Here is a 23,420-nt window from a genome sequence, read left to right as displayed (position 1 = left end):
CAGCCTCGGACCCAGTCTCAGGGTTAGAGCTGAGCCTCAGGCATGAGAAGAGATGAGTTAGGGGCAGGGAGGGCGTGTCTTCGAGCCCTGGACAAAGTGGAGTCCGTGACAGATGTGCTGTGTTTGACCGCGCTGGATTGGAACGAAGGGTCGCGCCCGCTGTTCTTCCATCCAGGGCAAGGTCCGGCTTGAGTGTCCCCAGAGCACCTGCACCCCAGCCTTCTGTCCAGCAGCACAGTGTGGGGCGTGGTGAGACTGAACCTAGTCTGCACTCAGGAGGGACTCACTTCCGTTCAACAGCACAGAGTGGGGTGTGGCGAGGCCTAGCCACGCACAGTACAGACTCACTCAGTGCTTATTGTGCTCAATCTGCGCCTTAGCAAAGTCCAGAAATCTCACCCATGCAGTCACGCATGCAATGCGCAATTCATCTACCTTGTGATGATGTGTCTTAGTTCATTCAGATGCAGTTCTGTGAATTGGAAAGTGCACTAAGAACTCTAGAGACGGGGTGAGGATGGGTAGAAGGCGGGTGAGACTGGGTGCTCTCATGGCCCTGGCAGCTGGTGGCATCCTGGGGTCACTGGGCCAGGCTTAGGATCTGTCTCAGTGTCTCTGTGATGAAAGCGCAGGGTAGACCGTGCCGGGGGTGCGGGTGGGGGTGGGGGTGCTTCTCCATTCTCATTCTCAATCAAAAATTCATTGAGTCCCACCCTGGGCCAGCCTTTGTGCTGGTGAGGGATGCTGGGCTGTAAGTTATTCCCTGTTCATGGTTGAACAAAGGAGTTACCTTTCAATCTGTCAGTTTATGAGGACAAGGCATCCCCGGGGGCTGGGCCTCTGCTTCCTCCTGCTGGTACACCTGTAACTCCTGCAGGCAGACTGGCCAGCAGCAGCTCCTACCTCTTAATCACTTCCCACTGGCCTTCCTTCACGTGTCCTGCCTGCCTTTCTCCCTGGCGAGGCCCGGGGCATGAAGTACAAGTCCCTAGGAGCCACAGCTCAGACCTTGTCTACCTGTTGGAGGCCTTAAGAGAGGGACTTGGTGTGGCAGATAGGGGCTGCCTCCCTCCCTTCCCTTCCCCTCTCCTCTCCTCTTTCCCCTCCTCTTCTTCTCTTCCTCCCCTCCCCCTCTTCTTCCTCCCCTCTATCTCCTTCTCTCCCCTCCTTTTCTTCCTCCCCTTGCCCTTTCCTCCCTCCCTCCCTCCTTCCTTTCTCTTTCCTCAACCAGGCAATTCAAAGTTACACATATAGTTTGCATTCTGCTTTGTCCCAGGGTCCTTCTGACTTGAGACTTGTGTTTCTCTGGATGTTTAAGGCCTCTCTGAGCAGCTCTGTCCCTCTGGGGTTGGGGGTTGACCCCCCGGGGCCCTGCCCTGTCTGAGCTGGGGTGTGCTGCTGTCCCTGCCCCATCCTCACCTGTGTCTGCAGTGAGCGGGATGTTCTGGATTCCTGCCCTCTGGCCTGCGTGGGCACCGTCTTCCCGCAGCCTGTTATAATTAGGACTCAGCTATTGCACCTATTAAATCTTACTATTAAATGAGATTCATCTGTCCTTGCACTCTTATGGTGGTGGTTGTTGGTTTTAATGTGCAGAAGGACACGCTGTGTTTAGCCGAACCTCACCTTTTTCCTTGCAGAATGTGTTGACCACTGAAACATACCTGGGCGTTTAGCGCCTTTGCTCCAGGCTAGTTAGTGGACACATGTCCTCTTCGTCTTTCACATTCTGGCCCCTGCCTCTCTCTCAGCTGCCGCAGGGCTCTGCCAGCCCTGGGCTCTTCAGGGACCAACCGGTGGCCCTGTAGATGGCCAGAGAGGCTGTGGGGGGGAGGGGGCTCCGTACCCAACTCTGTCTCCTGCCCTGCGCACAGCCCAGGTCCGCACATCCTCAACTCTCAGATGTTGCCCTAGCCAGCCGATCCCTCACCAAGTACTGCTGTCCTTGAACTGACCTCCTCTGGTCTCTGACCTCCTTAAGGGAGGCCGCAGTCCTCAGCTGTGACCTTACGTGCACAGCTGACCCACTTTCCCCCCTGGATCTTCAGTCTGTGGCTTTTCTTGGCCTGCTTCCTGGGGCTGGTATCCTTGCCTGTCATCACCTGACACGCCGTGGCCTGGGTCCCGGGTAGAGTCCCTTCCCATTCCTCAGCCTTGCCTGGCGTTTTCCGCTCTGTCCTGATGGCTAGAGACGGGCTCACCATCTTCCTGGCACTGGCAGGCCCTGGGGCCTCCTCACCTGGTCTTTTCCCAGGGAGCTCCGGCATCCAGGGTGTGACAGGAAGAGGTCAGCATGGCTGTCCTCCCTGCATGGGCTCGGTGTCAAAGCGCGTGAGCTCTGCCAACTGGGAGATTTTAAAAACCTGGAGGTAAGTATTAGTTTGGAAGCACAAAACAAAGCAAAAGACCCAGGGTTGATATTACCACGTGTGTTTTATTATGACAGTGAAATGGAACTGTCATTGAAGCAACTGAAAACTCATGCACACTTGGAGAGAGATCCCATCTTCCCTGAAACTAGAATGCTTTCTGATGTTAGGTGTGGAGGGAAGTGAGGCCCGGCGCCCTGGCGCATCCCTGCGTGGAGCTCTGCTCCTCCCAACCTTTTGACTCGGGGAGCAGCCGAGACTTGGACATTCCCACTTCAGATCCCGCCATCGGGGCTCTTGGAGCAGAGGGATGGGTCTTCCTTGAATTTCCAGAGCAGGATACAGTACACCAAACATGAGTGTGCCGAACTTTGAACACACAACATTTTTTTTTTAAATAGAAGATATTGGATACTGCTAGGTGCTGGTAACTGACGCTACTCAGGAGGCTGAGATGTGAGGATCAAGATTTGAAGCCAGTCCTGGCAGATAAATCCTACAGACAGTGATTTCCTATTAGCTAGCAAAAGAGCTAGAAGTGAAGGTGTAGCTCAAGTGGTAGAAAAAGCTAAGCAAGTACTCAAGCCTTTGAGTACAAAGGCTATTAAGGATATTAAGATCTTGCTTGAGCATTTACATTTTATTTTCCCTGAAACAGCATCCTAGATGGTATTACAAATTCACCCATTCCTATAAACTGACTTTCAATGGGCTGCTAATAATATAATGTTTATTTGGACACTCACCCAATCATACTTGGACTTTAAGTTATGATGGAATCTTTCCTTGTATTGACGCTAAGTAGTTTTCCACACTATACTGTTTATGTAGGAACCACTTAGTTACAATGTAACTCTGTGAAGCCATAATAAATAACAGGGAGATAAGATAAAAGTTTTCTTGGTCAACATGAAAGTTATTATTTGGGAATTTTTCTGGAAGAGAAATTAAGTGTAAGGGACTTTTTTTCTAACATGATGAACTGGCTCTGTAACAGGAAGGAAATGATAAAAATGATCTGGCTCAGCTGGAGGAATGAGGTTTTAGGCCTAAACTAGGAGAAGGGAAGGCTTAAGGATAAATACATTTTTCTTCCTTTGCAACCCAGCTTCAGGAAATGACATGAAAATGTGGAGTTGGAGAAATGCTTTATGCACACATGCTTTAATTTTTTTTAATAGCCCCAAATGGAAAACATCTAAGTTTGGTTAAGTAAATATCATGCTGTAATTAGATAAGATTTTTGGAGATTGTGGTCATGGGAAAAGGTTTATGTTATTAAGTAAAAATAATTGTGAGACAGAGTTGTTTATGTAATTTGATTTATAAACATGGAAAATATGCTTAGGGGTAAAAATCATAACTCAGGGGATTGTGACATCTTTTTTTTTTTTTTCTGCTCTTGGCTTTTTATTGTGGTGTCACCGTTGGCTGTTTCTGTATCCTGAGACTCAGCCAGCCGTGGATAAAAAGGATTTGGGGGGGGGGATGACTCCTCTATGCTGAGCATGTACAGAGTTTTTTCCATGTCATTATTCCCTACATGACGTGTTTGCATGGTATTAGGAATTAGAACTATAACATGTCTAAGGATGATTTCAGGTCTATTGGAGGATGCACGCCATGTTTGTACACATAATGCGTCCCTTTATGGAAGGCGTTTGGCCGTCTCCGGACACCTCTGTCCTTGCAGGACACCAAAACTAATGTCTGGTTTGACACTAAGTAACCATGGGATTTTGTTCCATAGTGAACTGTGTTATTTTAGTTAAACCATTTTTAGATATAATCCATCCACTTCCACCACTCATTTAAAAGCAATTTTTAACAAAGGGTTTCAGTTCCGTATCAGCTTGTGAGTGCAATGCTTCTTGATCCTGGGCTCCCTTTATTATTGGAAGGAATTTTCCCCAGGTGATAGGAAGAACAGGCCACAGGCAAGGAAGGAAGCTCCTGTGGGCAGAGCTCGGTCCAAAGCGCAGGGCAAAGGCCGCCCTGTTGCCTGTGGGGCCCCTGCTGCTGTGGAGGCTGAGGGTCAGGGGCAGAACCCCTGGGCCGTGTGCCTGTGCTGTCTGCACGCTTGTCCCAGCCTGGCTGCAGTGGTCAGCGCTGGGGCAGAATGAGGCCAGATGTGGGGTCAGGGAGGGGAAATCCTAGCCTGGACCTCAGCCTCAAGAGGGCTGGCACAGTGACCTCTCACATCCCGGACCACATTCCCGTTTTATTCATCTATATAAGGAGGCAGTTGCTTTTTCTTAGGGGCTGTTCTGAAGCCATCATACATGGGAGAGTTTAAAGAGGACCATGGAGGGCCCATCCAGAAGGTGAATACAGAGATGACTGGCCAGTCCCCGAGGTTGGGCCCTGGGCAGCCTCAGAGCTGGGCCGTGGGAACTGGGACCGCACAAACCACCAAAAGCATTTCCTGAAACACTCCAGGCAGGGGCCCCCGACCTGCTCCACCCCACCCCCCCTGGCCCCGCACTGACAATGGGGGAATTCAGGGGGCAATGTGGCTCCCTCTCAAACAAGCAGGCCGACTGTGGGAGGAATTAAACCCAGCCAGGTTGTTACTTATTTCTCCTAGTTTTTCACCTAAGACAAAATAGCCCAAAAGAAATGAAATGTTACTGTTCCACCATTTCCTGCTTTTTTTTTTCTGTCTCGATGGCTGTCTTGTGTTAAATGTATAGTGCAAAAGCCAGTGGCCCATCTTCAGTGTCCAGATAGAGGGCGGTGGGATCTTCATTTCCTGTCCTCCCTTTCCTCTTCCCTTCCCTGCTCTCCCTCCCCTCCCCTTCCTCTTCTCCCTCCCCTCTGCCCCTTCCCTTTCTTCTCTCCCTCTTGCTTCCCTCTGAACTGAAGAGCTCATGTTTGCCAGGTAGATGCTCTCCTACTTGCTCCCAGCCCTATTTGCTCTGGTTAGTGGTGAGGTAGGGTGTTACTTTTTGCCTGAGAGCCTGGACGCTCTAGTCCCTGTATAATTGAGGTGGCAGGCATACACCAGCGCAAGTGGCTTTTTCTGTTAAGGTGGGTTCTTGTGAGCTTTTTTTTTGTCTGAGTTGATCTGGAGTCATACTCCTCCTGATCTCGGCCTGCCGCGTGGCTGGGATGACAGACTTGAGCCATGGTTATTCGCTATTAGTTCTTGGTTGAGAGTTTTTTTTTTTCGGGGAGGGGGGATAGTGCTGAACTGATCTCGGCTTATAGACGTGGGTCACTGTCACTAGGCTCCAGCTGTCTCTCTCTCACTGGTATCCATCATGAAGTGAGAGCTGGCATGATCTCGCTTACTCATTTGTTTGCACGTTGGAGTTGTGTCTAGTGGCAGTGGTCTTAGGAGCAGGAGGAGAGTGTTCTCTGTTGTCCTTGATGGCAGTGGCCAGGCTCAAGCAGACCAGGAGCAGGGCTGGTGCCGGCCAGGTCACGTCTGTCCCACTGGCATTGTGCATTTCTGGCGGGAGCTGTTGGATATGCGGTACTTTTAATGGCTGATCTGTCTGTCTCTCCTTGCACTTCCTCCAGGATTTAATCATGTGAAGGGTTTTTATCCTTCTTGGAGAGTTGGCTCCTTGCTTGTTTTGAAGTGTCTTTGTCCCTACTGCTTTTTCTTGAACTCCTCTGAAATGAACATAGCTGGTTCGGCTTTGTTTTCATTTGTCTTAGCTTAGCTTATCCTTTACTTTTAATTTACACTTGCACATTTAAAGTTGGTTTCTTGTAGACAATACAATATACAGCTGAGGTTTGCCTTTTAAATCTACTTTGAGATCTGTGTCTTTTTTTACTGACATGTTTAGGCTATTCAGTTCAGTGTGATTTTCCATATGCTTGATCCGTTATTGGCATTATTTGACACAGTTTTCTATTTCTTACATAGGTTATTACTAATTTTTTTTTTTGGAGCTAAGGCTTGAACTCAGGGCCTTGTACTTGCCAGGCAAGTGCTCTTCCACTGAGCGAAATCCCCAACCCTGCATCTTTCTTTTTTATTACTTGTCTCTGCCATCTATTTTAGTGATGACTCTAGAATTAGCACGTGACAGGTTTTCATTTTGCAGACATTTCTTCTGTAAACGTGGAAGGAGCCCCTTTGCGGCTCTTCACACCTCGGGTCTCTGCTTTTATGGTTGTGTCCCCGGGAGAGTGAGGTAGCCCTCACAGGTGTTCAGCGTGCCTCCTGGTAGCACTGGCTGTGGTGGCGCGGGCCCCACTGCACTCCGCTCTGCAGAGGAACCTCAGGCCGTTAGGTACATTCATGGCGCTGACCTGTAAGTAACTTCCCATCAGCTTTGGATTTTACAGTCATCTCTTGAATTGCTCATGATTCTCCTGCATAGGTTGGAGGTTCAGAGTGTTTTACTGATGGATAAAAGTGCTCTTTTAAGTGTGAAATAATTAGCTACTCTTTGTACAGAAAGTTTCGTCTCTCACCTATGGGACATGGCCTAAATGATTTACAGCCATTAGTTATCCAAATGTTATTGAATAAAAAACATGTAACAAATGACTTTGGTGGACTCATCAAAGACTTAAGAAAGATGTTACTTACATTCTTAAATGTGAAATACACAAGAAGCCAGACATAAAAAGATTAGATACTCTATGATTACATTGTTATGAAAGAGATAAAGGCATCAAGCCAATAATTCTTTAGAAAGACTAAGTGAAAGCTCAACAAAATAACTACCAGGAAATGGGTGCTTGCAAGGCGGGTGGCGCCTAGAGGAGAGGCGGAAACCAGTGAAGTGGGGAAGCCAAGCCGGGCAGAACATAGTCAAGAATCAATGTAGTATCACAAAATTGAGAACAGTGAGGGAAGGGGTGTGTCGAAGGGGGATGAAAACGTTGAAGGGGTGACACGGATCAAGATATATTGTATACATAAATATCCAATAACAGTTTTACAAAATTAAGAAAATCGAGTAAACAGGTGCGTTGGGAGAGGGGGGTGCGAATGTTGAAAGAGGTGACATCAATCAAGATGCACTGTATTCATGAACTGCTGTGTTGAAGGGTAACTCCTTTGTACAACTGCTTAAAGACAATAAAAATGTCAAAGAGAGAAGGAGAGAGAGAAGATTTGCACCAGGGGCAAATCTTCCCCTTCCCCTACCTCCTGCCATCTGCACATCTTAGGCAGAGAAGAGTGCAAATTGCTGTTTGGAAGCTCCTCCTCCATCAGTGTGCTCATTCCATTTCAAAGTTGTGAAAGCAGTTGCTTTCTGAGTTCTTTATAGTGTGTGTTTCACCTCACCATTCTAAATAAATTATTAGCTCCCACCCCACCCGCCCCATACCAGGGTAATGGCTCCACTACAACAACTTTCTTATTTTGTGTCTCATTTGGCATACAGTCGGGTCCATCAATTGGTCCTTTGTTGGCTTCATTTTTATGAGAGATTTCTTAGAATTAGGAGGAATGGTAGAATTAGCCAACCATCTTTCATCACAGCAAGAGAATAAAATTTTAAAAAATCAACTTAACCTCATTTAATTAATTGATATCAAGTGAGCCAATGAGTTTGTGCTGTCACTGTAATTTGACAATGATCTCCATTCTGAAGAGTATATTTTATTTTCCCCCAGAGGAGGCAAATGGAAAATAAGTAACTGCAGAGCATCTGAAGGGAGGCCTGTGGGACCTCGTGTTTCCCAGTGCACAGGACTCGTTAGTATCCGATGAATGCAGACAGAGAGGTGCTTTATTGAAATGGGACAAGACCACTATTCATATTAAAGTCAAACAAATCACACATGGGAAAACCTCCACCGACAGCGGCCACAGGAGCCGTGCTGTGTGAGAGCTGTACTGTGCTTGGAAATCTTGATTTGTGAGATCAGCAGTCCTACACCTGGAAATAGGAAGACTGAGAGAGAAGCGGAGGGATTCCTTTGGACCCTCTTGTGTGTGTGTGCATAAGGGGCTATGGCAGTGTTTGGGAGTGATCACTTTTGAGCTGGCAAGCAGAGTCTAAACTGTCCATTCATGAACTAAGGCAGCAGTGGTCTTCACTGGACACTACATTGAACATGAACCAAACAGCTGTGGGCGGGGATGGGAGGGAAAAACTGGGAGAGAGCAAAGAAGAGGTGAGATTGTCCAAAAAGAAATGTATTCCTTACCTGACTTATGTAGCTGAAACCCCTGTGGACATTGCCTTTATAATAACAATAAAAAATTACTAAAGATGAAAAAGTAATGACAGTGTCCAGTCACTGTGTGGAAGAAGGGGAGACGAAGAGCTCCAGTAGCTCTAGAGCTTGTACTACAGGGCTGCTTCAAGGAGCCAGAATGCAAAGAAATGAGGTCTTTTGATGAGTTAACTCAATATATTTTGCTTAAGATATGTGATGTATGATCTGTATCTATCTATAGCATATGATATAGATTAGATATAGAGTTTTGTGATCCTTTGTCAGAAAAAAAAAGAAAAAGATGGGGCAGGGAAGGGAAGGACAGAAACGGTAGGACAAAGGGTGAACTAATTGAGCAATGATCGTTGGAAATGAACTATACAACTTGGGGCAGGGAAAGGAGGGATGGACGGAAAAAACTGGGAGAAAATGAGTGAGGAGGTTATGCTGTCCCAAAAGAAATGTACTCAATACCTGACTTATGGAACTGCAACCCCTCTGTACATCACCTTTACAATAAAAATAAAAATAAAGAAAAAAGAAAAAGAATGACTTTTCTCTTAGTGAGTTGAGTAAAATCTACAACAGCAAAAATCTTTAGCCTCTTGACACGTGAAGTGATAAATACAATGAGTAACATAAAGTTCAAAATAAAACAAATTGAAAAGTAAGTTCCAATTTGTCTAATGTGATTATCATCTTTTCTTTTCTTTCTTTCTTTTTTTGCCAGTCCTGGGCTAAACTCGGGCCTGGGCACTGTCCCTGAGCTTCTTTTGCTCAATATTATCACTCTGCCACTTAGAGCCACAGTGCCACTAGTTTACTGGAGATAAGAGTTTCACAGACTTTCCTGCCCAGGCTGGCTTTGAACTGTGATCCTCAGATCTCAGCCCTCCTGTGTAGCTAGGATTACTGGTGCCCAGCTATCATTTTTTTCTTCTTTGCATTCTTCTGGAGAGTTGTGTATGCCGATGCAGCCATATCGTATGAATTGGTTTGTAGTGTGTCTTTTATTTGCCGGTACGTCTTGGGCATTGTTTGTTTCAATGCATACAGGGCCAGCGCATTCTCTACTCATGTAGATATCACCCCTTTATTTATACAGCTTATCCTCTTCCCATGTGTGGTCTTTGAGAGGCTACCAAGCTGAGCCCTCAGACTTATCACCCTTCCTTCTCTTCCACACTGTGGGAATCTGCTATATCCTCCGGCCCATCCTCCTCCATGTTTACTGAGGAATTGAGCAGCTGACCACTCTGGCCAGCTCTCCATCTTCGTAGCAGGAGCTTCCTCAGTTTGTCTCATGGTCTCCTACCCCACCCTAAGATCAGTCATCCAGCTTTGGTATGCCATCCACTTCTGCTTGTATAGTGCACTCAGGGGTTCTGAACCACGGGCATCAGCCACGCTTTCTGAGACCCCTTTCCTCTGTGGCAACCAGCTCTCCTTTGTTCCTGGTCTTTGAAATACTTCCACCCCTGCGATCTTCTGCCCTGCTCCCCTTTCAGTGTTCACTGACACACTATCCTGTCTTCACTCTTCTTTCTGGAATGTTGTCTGTGTTGTGTTCCTACTTCTCTCATTCCCTGGGTAACATTCTGGTTTTGGCTAAAGGCAGGTTTATTTTATTTTCTTGTGTTATTATTTATTGTACCTGTGCCTGAGTAGGGGGAATGTGGCTGGAAGAAGCCTCCAGCCCTGCAGCTGGACACAGCAGGGGTGAAGTTGCCGCCCATGCCCTTTGCTGCCTCTCTGTCTCCCTCCCTCCCTCTCTCCCTCCCTCCCTCCCTCCCTCCCTCTCTCCCTCCCTCTCTCCCTCTCCCCTCTCTCCTTCCCTTCATCCCTCTCTCCTTCCCTCTCCCTCCCTCTCTCTCCCCCCCTCTCCTTCCCTCCATCCCTCGATGTCCTTCCCTCTCCCTTCCCTTCCTTGCTCTATCCTTTCCTACACCAGTGGCTTTCAGAATTTTCTTCAGAATCTACCTGGGTCTGGCTTTTCTTTCTTTCCACCATGGTTCCCTTAGGACTGGCCTCCATCACGCTTGGTTGAACAAGCTTTCAATGAGGGACCTCATGTTCCCCTTCCTCATCTCATCTAGGTTTTACTTAAAACCTAACTGCTTCAGAGGCCTGGAGGACCACTCTGAGAAAAGAGCATGCCTTCCTTTACCTATCTATGATGCCTGTCACAGCTCAGCAATGGCTCACACATGCATGCCCTCCACACGGCCTCCGAGGGAATTGTGACCACACTTAGGTCTACCCACTTTCTGGCTCTGACGCAGTGAAAATGCAAGCCAGTTGTGTGACAGTGGGCTGTTGGACTGGGGATGAGGGGCAGGGGGGCTTGCTAACCTGCCTACAGTTGGAGAGGCGGGGCCCAGGGCTCCCAGCACAGCCCCAGGCAGAGAGCTCTGCAAGGCCAGTGGACTGGCAGGCGCTGTGTGTGTGTGTGTGTGTGTGTGTGTGTGTGTGTGTGTGTGTGTGTGTGTGTGTGTGTGTATTATTTATGATGCCACTCCAGAAGATTCCTCTCACCAGCTAAGCAGAGAGCATCCCTTCCCTTCCTGCCAGATGCTACAGTTCTGTGCACTGGCTTTTCTTACTTTAAGAAAAAGGGCAGAAGCATGGAGCAATTTGTCTGAGTCAAAAATCTGTGGCCAACTAAAGGCGGAGAATAGATTTGCAGCCCAATGCAGCCGCTTTCTAGAGCCATTCAGGACAGAGGAACAGCTGTAGGTAGGAAGAGAACCTTGGTCCAGGCCTGGGCCCTCAGGGCTGTGCTGGGGTGGCAGGAGTGGCATCCAAGGCGCTGAGTAGTGCGCTCCTGAGCCATGCAATGCCAAAGGCTGCAAGGCCAGGAAACCATTGTTTCAGCCAGAAAGCAGGGAGGGAGGAATCCAGTCAGAGACTGACGTGTCCTTGGTCCCTGGTGGCTCTGAGCAGGCTGGATGGGCCACAAGATCGGGCAGGAGAATAAAGCTGTTGACGCAGACTTGGTTCTTTCTCCCCAACCAGAAACAAAAATAAGCCGAGTTCAGACACCACTGTCACAGTCCCTGCCAACTAAGTTGTCCTTTGAGGAAAGCAAAATTTGGGAACTTCTGATATAATCTTGCCTTACTCTATTATTGTTTTCTAATCCCTTCCTCCCTCCTTCCCTCTCCCTCTTTCTTCTTCTCCCTCTATCTTCATCCCTCTCCATCCCTTTTTTCCTTCTTCCTTCTATATTCCCTTCCTATTCCTTCCCTTCCCTTCCTTCCCCTCATCCCCTTCCCCCACACCTAACCTTTACATCTGTCTTTGTGTCACTGTTATGGTATTTTGATTCATATAACCTTGTGGTAAGATTTGATGTTAGGGCTGTTGCTCTTCCAACTTTCTTTTCAAGACTTTGAGGATTCAAGGCCTCTTGGATTTCTGAAAAAATTTGATCAGCTAGAGAGGTTTTGTTAAAAAATAAATAAAAGGCAGCTGGAATTGTTTTATTAGAGATTATATTGTATCTACCTGGCAATTATTAATCAGTTTTTTATGTCTAACCATAGTTTCCAGTCTGTGTGTATATGTGTGTGTATGTATGTGTATACATATTTTTTTCTATTAGGCAGGACTTCTTTATTTCAATGATATTTTTGTTTTAAATGTGCAAGTCTTACATTTCTGTCATTAAATGCTGAGTGTTTTATTGGTTTTAATACTGTTGTAAGGTGTGGAGTATATAAAGGCACACAGTTGTATTCACTCTATCAACCTTTTTATTTTGATTGGGAAGTTGAGAACATTGAATGTAATGACTAATAGTGACATTTTATGTCTTCTCTTTCACTGCTTCTTCCCTGTAACTCTTCTATCTTTTGAGTTCCTTCTTTTGCTCTGTGTGTGTGTGTGTGTGTGTGTGTGTGTGTGCGCGCGCGCATGTGCACAGACACACACACACACACACACACACACACACACACACACGTGCGCACGTGCACACTAGAACTGGGACCTGAACTCGGAGCCCCATGCTCTTGATTGGCTTTTTTGCTCAGACTGATACTCTACCACTGGAGCCATCCCCCCATTTCTGTCATTTTGCTTGTTAATGGTAGAAGAGGCTCTCAGATTTATCTGCCTGGGCTGGCTTTGAGCCACAGTCCTCAGATCTCAGCCTCCTGAGTAGCTAGGATGACAGGCGTGAGCCACCAGTGCCTGGCTGCCTTCCTCAGTTCTATAAATATTTTTATGTACCATTTAATTTGACTTGCATTTATTTTATTCTGCACTTCAGAGTTACACTGTCTGCGATTGATTCTGGGGATCGGGCTCTTCTGTGGACTACCCATTGAGACAAAGCTGGGTGGTTAAGCAAAGGAGGGGACCATTCATTTTCTGAGAGTTGTCTGTGTTGATGAATGTATCTCTTAATGAACAGTCAAGGCGTACAGGATGTTGAATGTGACGATTCCGTGATGTTCAGTGTGCTGATTCCACATTTCCCCTCTGGGCGGGGCTGGGCAGTGGGCAGTGCTGGGGGCACCTCTTCTGTTGCTGGCCTGGCCCCTCCCTGGCACTGCCCTCCTGTTTCCTGACTGCCGTACCCTCTTCTTGCTTTCCAGGTACTTCCCTCCTTGCTGAGTCCGATGCTCCTGGGGCTCCCCCTTCCTGGTGGGACACCTGGTTCCAGAGACCTCCTGCTCCTCCTCCTCCCCATGTGGGCTTCTGAAGGGAGGGAAGAGCCAGCCGTGTGCACGTAAGCACAGTGGGACCCCAGGCCTGGCTGGAAGACACCCCTCTGTTCTCCTCTGCACCTCTCACAGGTAACTGCGAGTGGGATACCTTTCCTTATCACTTCCTAGTGGAGTCTCAGGCCTCTGCTGGGAAAGCCCAGGCCTGCCTGGATGGAACTCTGTCCTTCTTCCCAAATGGGTCTCCCAAAATGAGGCTGAAAGAATGTCCTCAGCGTGTGATGTAGGTTAAGCCATTACTGCATTTCCTCGAGTCCTGTCTGTTGTTCCTAATGGGCATGCAAGGTTAATGTCGCCTGCCTCATGTTGGAGATGGAGAACAGTTTTGCAGGGCAAAGTGCCACATTCAGGATTCATTCATTCATGGAGGACTTGGAGACTGAGCACCACGTGTGTCCCGCACCCTTCTAGCCTGCTTGCGTGGAGACCCTGTAAGTGGAGGTGTGAATGGAGGCTGGGGAAGTGAGGCACCAGAGGCAGACAGGCTGTGTACAAGGCCCAGAGGTGGACACGGTGGGCCAGGCAGGTTGTGGTTTTAAATAGGACAGTTAGGGAGCTCTTGAACAGGTGACACCTGAGTGTGGACTTCTGCAGCTGTGGGACCTGGGGGTTCAGCCCTGGGACCGGCACTGCTGCGAGAAGGGAGGTGGGTGCCTAGCAGGCTGGCGAGTTGCAGGAGCAGGCGGAGGCACGGCAGGGTGACTGGGAGGGAGCCTGCCTTGAGCCGAGGCCAGGACAGGCCAGGAGATGGCACGTCTGGGTCACAGCTATGGAGGGAAATCAGTCCGGGAAGATGGTAGGAGCCTCTGGGGGGCTGTGTGTCTTCTATCTATATCCAGAGCCAGTAGGTGAAGTGGAGCATGTTCACTAGAGAGGGAATGGATCAGACCAGATCCCAAATAAGAGGAATGGTAAGTTTATTACTTCTAGCACGTTCCAGCATTGCATAGCAGGAAGTGAGGCCAGGCCAGTGAGGGGCACTGAGGAGACAGGCTGTGGGCTAGAGGAGCCAAGAGCAGTGCATGCTGGGAGGCCCCTGGGGGAACCAAGAGCAGTGCATCCTGGGAGGCCCCTGCGGGGAACCAAGAGCAGTGCATCCTGGGAGGCCCCTGGAGGAGCCAAGAGCAGTGCATCCTGGGAGGCCCCTGGGGGAGCCAAGAGCAGTGCATTCTGGGAGGCCTCTGTGGGGGGGAGCCAAGAGCAGTGCATCCTGGGAGACCCCTGGGGGAACCAAGAGCAGTGCATCCTGGGAGACCCCTTGCAGCCAACTCCAGAAGGAAGCAGGAGCGATGGCCAGGGGCTCATGGGTCAGGTGAGGTAAGGACCAGTCTGTGCTTGGATCTGAGCCATGTGGGTCATTGTGGCTTTGATGGGGATGGTTTGATGGCCCTGGCAGAGCTGGAACTCTGTCATAGTAAGATGGCTGGCAGCTGTTTGGAGAAGCTTTGTTGCACAAGGAAGCTCAGATTGGGATGATGGTTGGGGTAGAGTGGGGGTGAATTAGTCAGGAGAGTTATTTTTTAGATGAACGCATTCTCGACCTGGCTGTGTATTCTTGGGAGTGACTGGCAGAGTGATGTGTTGAGGCTGCAGGATGGAGGCTCCCTATGGCCCCTTGCCTGGGCGCCGTGTGGATTGTAGGTACATGAGTCCCTGCCTCAGGAGGGAGCAGGGGCAGAGAGGGACCCACGCTCCAGCAAGGAGCTCTGTGGTCCTCTGGCCTCCTAACTTTTCTTTGTGCAGTAGGAAAGAGTGACCATCTGTGCACACAGTGCTAGAGGGATTTTCAGTCTGGAGACTTGAAGGAGAGAGCACACCCCAGTGTGTGGCCACAGATGAGAAACCCCCAGCCTGGTCCCTTAGACATCTGAGCCTCCAGAATTGGAGGCACAGAGCAGAGAGGACAAAGTGAGAGGCCAGAGCGGAGGGTGTGCAGGAGAGAGAGGCTGCTCCCCGCCGTGGGGGCAGGCCTGGCAGAGAGGAGAGGACCTCAGGATGAGTGTTGGGGACATGGTCAGCACAGTGGAGCTCAGAATGCCAGAGGACGTGAACTGAGGCCATGGACAACAGGTGCTGAGTGGTGTGTGGAGGGGGGAATCTGAGCGCTTGTGGAGATCCAGAGTTTGGCTCCTCTCCCCACCCCCTACACCAGCTCTGCAGTCACCTTGCAGAGGAGTATTGCCTGTCCTGTCCAGCCCCTGCTGGGGAATGTTCTAGACAGGCACACTGTGGACCCTCATTACCTGTCTAGCCCTTTGGTGATTTGGGAACCCTGGCTCACCTGTTTCTTTGCCAAGTTGCTGCGTTCAGGATCATGGCTACATGAAGAGTGGTGTTTGTTGCTACACTTGCTTCCTATTCCTTGGGAAATAAGTGAATTATAATCTTTTATCTCCTTTTAAACAACTTTAATGCCTGTATCTTTGTATGTAATGCACTTAGGGTCCAGAAGTTACAGTACATTCTCCCAGGCATGAAGGTGGTGTTAACTTAGGGTCTGGGTTTCGGTACACTCTCCCAGGTCTGAGGGTGGTGTTAACTTAGGCTCCTGGGGTTACAGTACACTCTCCCAGGTCTGAGGGTGGGGTTAAGGAGTGGCAGAAAATGAATGAGTGGAGCCTGGCTTCTCTAGGTGTCTGCTGGAGTCCACCTCCCAGAGACATTCCACCTCCACCAAAGATGTTTGCACTTGCTTAGGACTGAAATGAAATGATTCCTATGGCAGTAACACACACTAGTCACCCTCCCGTGACTGAAGTAGCTGCATGCACAAGACAGGCTTTTGTGTGTGTTTTCTTTTTCCTGCCTGCCTCCAAGTAATTTAAAAAAGGGAAATCTTTGGCTGAGAAATTTTGGCTCAGCCTTGACCATCATTTGACCCTGGGGACAGCTGGGCCTTGCAGAAGCACAGCTGCTTGTTCCCGGCTCACCGCAGCTCCCTTTGGAGCTGTTCCGCCAGTGGAACCAATGCCCTTCCAGAATGCCAAGGAGGCAGGCAAACCTTGTCCCCTAATCCACCTCTCTGTGAGTACAGACAGAACTGCTGATGTGGAGAAAGGGGCCTTCTTTACTTTTAGGAAGAGGCATGGTTAGAGATACAGTGACTGAGAGTACGGTCAAGAGAAGTAACAGCAGCCTCACTCTCCACATGTTCTTGGAGATGCTTCCCTTTGAGTGATGAGTAGACTGAGGATGTGAACGTCAGCTCTCCAAAGCTGAGCACAGTCTAGAGCAATTCCCAAGGCTCCAAGAAGCGACTGCAGACTGGGAGAAAGAGTCTTCTTCAAACTAAGGCCTTGATCCTGCTGGAAGGGGAAGAGCAGAGATGGAGACCTCAGAGGACAGTGCTCGGGGTTGAGTGTGCGTGAAACCAGAGTCTGTGCCAGCTTCTGGGTGGGAAGCCTGATGTCCACAGGAGACCCCGTCAAGCGTGCGAAGGGTGCTGGTGGTCTTAAAAAGAGCCTGTCTAGGCAGCTGTGTTCTGTTCTGCTTCCTGAATGAGGAGCAGGTGGAGGCCAGGGCAGTGGAAGGCAAGGGTTCTGCGCTTAGCACAAACTTACTCTCCCCCAGTTTTAAAAACATGTTTGTTTTTTTCCCCAAAGACTTAAGAACAGTTTCATAGACATGCACACACGCACACATATGCACGCACACACGCACACATATGCACGCACACATTTACCAAAGAAACAGCATGCAGTCTGCCTTCTTACCTTCATTTTCCATTGTTTCATTAAATATGAATGAGAATACCATTAGTATCTTGCCCTTGTAAATGGTTATAAAAATGGATAATATAATTCAATTATTGCAGTCTCATTTTAATCCTGACTTTTTGATTATAAGAATCTGTAGTGGATTAAAATATTTCTCCTCCAATTATATATACAATATAAATATGAAATATATACATATGTATATATATATGTATATATACATGTACAATAAAATTTAAAAACATTTAGTTGTAATTAAAAACTAGGTGAACCCTTTTTGTTCTGACCAGGAGGATTTCCTTTACCTCACTGGTCATTTGAGTGATCTACAATGCAAATAATATTGACACAAGAATGGAAACATTTATGCTTCTTTTAAAAGTGTTTGTCCGTCTGTTGAGTTAAACAGTCTACCTATGTGAAGCCTGAGGAGCTATTTCCCAAATCTGGTGGCCGGAACCACCGGTGTCGACATATTCAATTCTTGAGCAGATCTGTGGTTTCCAAAGGTCTTTTTTGGTGGGAGACTGGCTGATTGCATTAGTTTTTCAGTTTATCACACTGTGATTTTTGGCTTATATGTAGAAAGAGTTCAGAAGAGTTGAGTTTCATTGTCAGATGGCATGATCCCCTTTCCCAGCAACAGGTGTACATGAGCAAGGTAGTAGAGTTGCTATCTATTCTATATTAGATGAAACATTTGAATGACATTCATCTTGAATTGGTTCTTATTATACATATAAATAATGCTTATTTATAAGTACACACATTTCAGGAGGAAAAAACTTGAATCTTTTGAATTTTAATTAAGCTTCTAATTTCTTGTGTGTACGGCCCTGGGGTTTGAACTTGGGCACTAAGTGCTATCCCTGAGCTTCATTTTGCTCAAGGCTGGTACTCTACCATTTGAGCCACAGTTCCATTACTGTTTTTATGTTTTTGTTTTTGTTTTGGTAGTTTCACAGACTTTTCTTCCCCAGCTAGCTCTGAACTGTGATCTTCAGATCTCAGTCTCCAGAGCAGCTAGGATTACAGGCATAAGCCCTCGGCACCCAGTGATTGATTTACTTTTAAAAGAGGCAGTATTATCATCATTCCAGAACTTCCATCTTTTTCAACTATTTGAAATTCTTACACATTTTTATTTCCCTGCTGGGGAGTAAATCTAGTACTTCACATATGCTAGGCAAGTATCCACTACTAAGCTATATTCTAGCTTCAAATTAATAGGAATTTTTAAAGGATGATTATAGAATATACATAGAATCTGTGTAGTTAAAATTACTTTATTGTTTTACTTTGTTTCATGTATTTATTTGTTGGTAGTACTGAGGTTTGAACTCTGGGCCTGGGGCCAGAGAGGCAAGTGCTTTGCTTAAGCAGCTGTACGTCTAGCCCTTCTCCCCAAATTATTTTGACTGCTATTCAAGCCAAAAGAAATGAGATCTTCCTAAGGCCACACACATGGGGCTCTCTGGGTATATTTTGAGAGATGGATGTTGAGACTCATGGACTGTGCAAGACCTGGGCCTAGCCCTTCCTTCTAGCTTAGGAATGAGTTGTTAGTGAGCATGCAATATGTTAAAGAATGGGGCAAGCTGGGTGCTGGTGGCTCACGCCTGTCATCCTAGCTACTTAGGTGGCTGAGATCTGAGGATCATGGTTCGAAGCCAGTCCAGGCAGGGAAATCTATGAGACTCTTATCTCCAATAAACTACTCAGAAAAAGCTGGAAGTGGCGCTGTGGCTCCAGTGGTAGAGAGCTAACCTTGAGCAAAAGAAGCTTAGGGACAGTATTCAGGCCCAGAGTTCAAGACCCAGGACCAGTCAAAAACAAAAGAAAGAAAGAAAGAAAGAAAGAAAGAAAGAAAGAAAGAAAGAAAGAAAGAAAGAAAGAAAGAAAGAAAGAAAGAAAGAGAGAAAGAAAGAGAGAAAGAAAGAGAGAAAGAAAGAGAGAAGAGAGAGAAAGAAAGAGAGAAAGAAAGAGAGAAAGAAAGAGAAAGAAAGAGAGAAAGAAAGAGAGAAAGAAAGAAGAAAGAAAGAAAGAAAGAAAGAAAGAAAGAAAAAAAGTTTTTCATACAGTGTAAGCCCCACTGAGCTATTAGTCACTCAAATGCCAAATAAGGGCTAAGGCTTAGTCTGTTTTCTGTTGCTATAACAACACACCTGAGACTGGGTAATTTGTAAAGAATGGAGCTTTATTTAGCTTCCAGGTCTGGGGGTGCGGCTCATATTCCGCCTGGCATGTGGTGAGGACTTGAGCTGGGCATGGTGAGCCAGCACGAGCCTGCAAGTCAACTCGTTCTTCCTCTTCTAAAGATACTACCACCATCCTGGGGCTCCATTCTCATCCTCCTCTAAGCCCAGCCTCCTAAGGACCCCGCCTCTAAAGGCTGTTATTATATCCGTTTAGGGGCATGAGTGTCCGGCATGAACTTGGAGAAGACACACTCAAACCATAGCTGGCAGAGCTTAAAGCAGAGATGTGATCACCTGCAGCCCCATCCGGGCCCTGAGGGAGGGGGACAGAGGCTGCTGTGTGTTTACCATGGTGACAAGAGGCTAGGGAGCAGTGTTGCTCACAGCTAGCTGCGAGAAGGACTAGTTGTTTCAGTGGTCACTCAGTATAGTTTTGTTTCTTTTTGTGCTGTGGTCTTAAAACTCAGGGTTTATGTGCTATCCTTTAGTTTAGTTTAGTTTAGTATTGTTTTTTTGTTTTTGCTCAGTGCTAGCACTCTATCACTTGAGCTGCAGCTTTACTTCTGGCCTTTTGCTGGTTAATTGGAGATAAGAATCTCAGGGACTTTCCTGCCTGGGCTGGCTTCTAACCAAGATCCTCAGATCTCAGCCTCTTGAGTAGCTAGGATTACGGTATAAGCTTATACTGTATATATATATACATATATATATATATATGTATATATATATATACATATGTATATATAAGCTTATACCAGTGTCCAGTACAATACATGTTTTGATCTCTGAAGGGGAGAATATTCTGATTTTGCTGGAGGACTGTGCGGATCTGGGAAGACACGGCACAGAGTGAAGGGACAGCTTTTCACCTTTTATCTTCAGGCTCCTGGAGCCACGCAGGTTTGGACCCAAGCCTTCAGGAAAGGGCCAATCTAGAGCAGGGACCAGAGGACTTCCTCTGTGCTAAGAAAAATCACAAGCAGCAGGAGTAGACTTGAGCACCCAGCTGGCTCGAAGACCATGGGGACTCTGGGGGTGGCGGGTTTAGTTTTGTGCAGGACTTCCTTCTAAGGACATAAATTTGCCAGACCTGCCATGTTTTCTTTAAATTCACTGATGATAAACCAACATTGGGTTTTCTGAATCTGTGATCTATCCTATATCTTAATCTTTGTAGCTGAGTTCCAAAAGGTTACTACTAGTTAATTCCTTAAGTCTGCTTTCTAGTGTTTTTGTTAGCAGTGTTGGAGATTGAACCAAGGGCAAACAGTATCACTGAGCCTTGTTCCCAGCACCACCTTAATTCTTAAGTATGTGTAAACAGTAAAATCATGAAAGTCAAACTATAGAGAGTTTTAAGTAACAGTTTGGAATTCTCTCCACTAGAAGGTTTTATTTTTTTTAATTTACTCATCTACAAAAAATTGTAAAAACATGGTACGTTTTAATATAAACAGGATTATGCCTAATAGTATGCTGAGAGGGGCTTTCTTTTTCTTTTTTGTGCTGGTACTGCAGCTTGGACTCCGGTCTTAGGCACTGTCCTGCTTAGCTTTTTTGCTCAAGGCGGGGCTTCATCACAGATCCACTTCTGTCTTTTTTTTTTTTTTGGTGGTTAATTGGAGAAAAGTCTCATGGACTTTTCTGCTTGAGCTGGCTTCAAACTGTGATCCTCAGATCTCAGCCACCTGAGTAGCTAGGATGACAAGTATGAGCCACCAGGGCCTGTTCTCTGGATTGCTGTGAACCAGTCCTATTTGATGGGCTGTCGTGATTAGGCTGTTCCCTGCATGTAGGCTTGGAACATAATCACTGATGATCCACCAGCCTGCCCTCCAAACCAGGCCTTCATAAAATACTGCTGTGTCCATTGACTCTTTCTACTCTACTCATTGGTGGCTGGACCACCTTGTCCTGATCTACCATGCTATTTTAGGCGGACTGTGTCATTAAACTATATCTCATTTTACTCATGAGCAGTGATGTCATCTATAAGTGGACCGCTTTCTCTGTGTGCTGTTTCTAAGGTTTAATCACAGGGCCTGAGATAGCTGCATCTGCTCATACCAGCATTAAATAATGTGTTCCAGTTCCCTAGCTGTGCAGCCATTCTAACAGCTGATGCTGGGGTTGATTTCCATTTCCACTGTCACAAGCCTGCAACTGTTGATGTTCTTGTACGTGTCCCTGGTGCATAAGTGCATTTTCCTCCTCTTGATTAACTATCCAAGATGCCAGTTTTAGTCAAACTAAGGTGAATTAATAATGTTTTACAAAAACGTGTCATTGTGATTTTGCAGTGTTCTCGTACCTATGTGCGTGGTCAGCAGTATTGAATGAAAATTCCCTTGAAATTGTGTGCCTTCAGCCTATCATACAAAATAATATTTATCAAAATGAACTCCAGGAAATGGAAACGAGGGGTTTTTTTTTGCTGTTTTTGATTTATTTTTTGTCTTGTTTGTTCATTTATCTGTCTTTGGGAAGGCAAGAGGGGGCACAGAAATGGAGGGACAGAGGGTGAACAGATGCAGCAGTGGTACTCACTCGACACTATGATGAAAATGAACTATACAACTTGTGGGTAGGGATGGGAGGGAAAAACTGGGAGAAAACAAGGGAAGGGGTGACACTGTCCAAAAAGAAATGCATTTACCTGGCTTATGTATCTGTAACCCCTCTGAATGTTACCTTTACAATAAAAATAAAGTTTTTTTTTTTAAAGAAAATGTGTGTGCTTTCTTTATCCCAATACTTGCCAATCTTTGCATCTTCTTTTGCCAGATGAAGAGTAAAGTGAAATTAACATAGTTACAGTGTTGTTCTTCTTTTCAAATGCTTGCTCAGCCTCTGTGGTTTTTTTATTGTGAAAATACTGTATAGAGGGGTCAGCCTCTGTTTTGTCTGTCCCTTAGGTCTAGTTTTCCATTAGATTGTCTTTTGTGTCATTGATTCGAAAGCATTATTCATCTGCTTTGAAGACTATGTCTAGTGGCGTGTGCTAAAAATACCATCTGAGTCTGTGCCCTATGTGTGCAGTTTCTGTAATGTGTCTTTCTGATGAATAGACAGTCTTGATTTTGCCATACTGAATCACCAGCACTGCCCACTGATAAGGCTTAGAGTTAATATATCCTTTTGTGTTCTGAGGTTAAACCTTGTCCCTTTACTTTCCCATTTTGACAGTTTTTATGCACATGAAAAAACAATACCAAGTACTTTTTATTGGATAGTTCTTTTTAATCTCTGCATTGATCTGAAATCATCCTCTGTTATATGTTGAGTCACCATAGGTTGAAGTTGGTTTGTTTATTTTTTTGTGAACTCAGGGCCTCTGTGCTGTCCTTTAGCTTTTTGTTTTTCTCCAGGCTAATGGTCTATCACTTGAGCTACAGCTCCACTTTTGGCTTTTTGGTGGTTAATTGGAGATAAGAGTCTCATGGACTTTTCCTGTCTTGATATGGGATCTTCAGATCTCAGCCTCCTGAGTAGCTAGGATTATAGAACCAAACCTTGAACGGTTTGGTTCTATCCCTATCTGTTGGCTAATTTGTCTACTACTGTGTCCATACAGTTTGCTCCCCATGATTGCAGCTCTCAAATGAGAGCAAATTCTCTAGGAGAATTTGCAGCCTCTTATTCAGAATGCAGTGTTTGTGTGTACTTAACTTTTTGCCCTTCTACAAAATTTTAGAGTTAATTTATGAAACTAAGAGCATCAGCAGGAAAGAAAGAACCCCAGTAGAAGCCCTATTGAGGATTTCCTCAGACCTGTAGGTTGCAGATCGCAGTAGCTCAGTAGGAAACTAAGAAAACAACTGAAGCTGTAATCCCAGCAACGGAGGGGGCAGAGGCAGAAGATTCATCATGGTAAAAATACTAGAATTTACCTGAAAAGTAACTAAATGCAAAGTAGAGCTGGGGAGGTGGCTCAGGAGGTACTGCTTGTCTAGCAAGTACATGACCATAAGTTTAAAACTTAGTACTTCCAAAAATAAGTAAACAGTAAGACATTGACGTCTTTTTGTGTGTGATACAGAACCTTCTTATTCAATATCATAGTATTGCTATCTGTGTATATATATCTCCTGAAATCTTTTTCTGTTGAAGTTTTGTGCTTTACTCTAGGTTTTTACTCATCTTTTGTGGAATTTGTTCCTATTTGTCTTTTGACAACCCATTCTCGTTTGACATCTTTGGAAATGGTATATTGCTGGAGTATATAAATGTCTTTTTAAAAAGCTTCTTGTATTATTACTAAATCTTTAG

General features: G+C 46.3%; 1 protein-coding gene across 2 annotated transcripts in view; it reads left to right on the top strand.

The window, feature by feature from the left end:
• The window catches only part of Rnf144a (ring finger protein 144A), a 104,867-nt gene that overhangs the window by 6,000 nt on the left and 75,447 nt on the right, over positions 1-23,420 (top strand). For both annotated transcript variants that reach the window (XM_070014706.1, XM_070014707.1), the window contains exon 2: positions 13,109-13,309. The gene's annotated coding sequence lies outside the window, so the exon portion shown is untranslated. The remainder of the gene's footprint in view (positions 1-13,108; positions 13,310-23,420) is intronic.

This window comes from Dipodomys merriami, unplaced genomic scaffold, assembly GCF_024711535.1.
Source record: "Dipodomys merriami isolate MVZ:Mamm:240054 unplaced genomic scaffold, mDipMer1.0.p SCAF_99, whole genome shotgun sequence".
Taxonomy (NCBI): domain Eukaryota; kingdom Metazoa; phylum Chordata; class Mammalia; order Rodentia; family Heteromyidae; genus Dipodomys; species Dipodomys merriami.
This window is presented reverse-complemented; position numbering and strand designations above follow the sequence as displayed.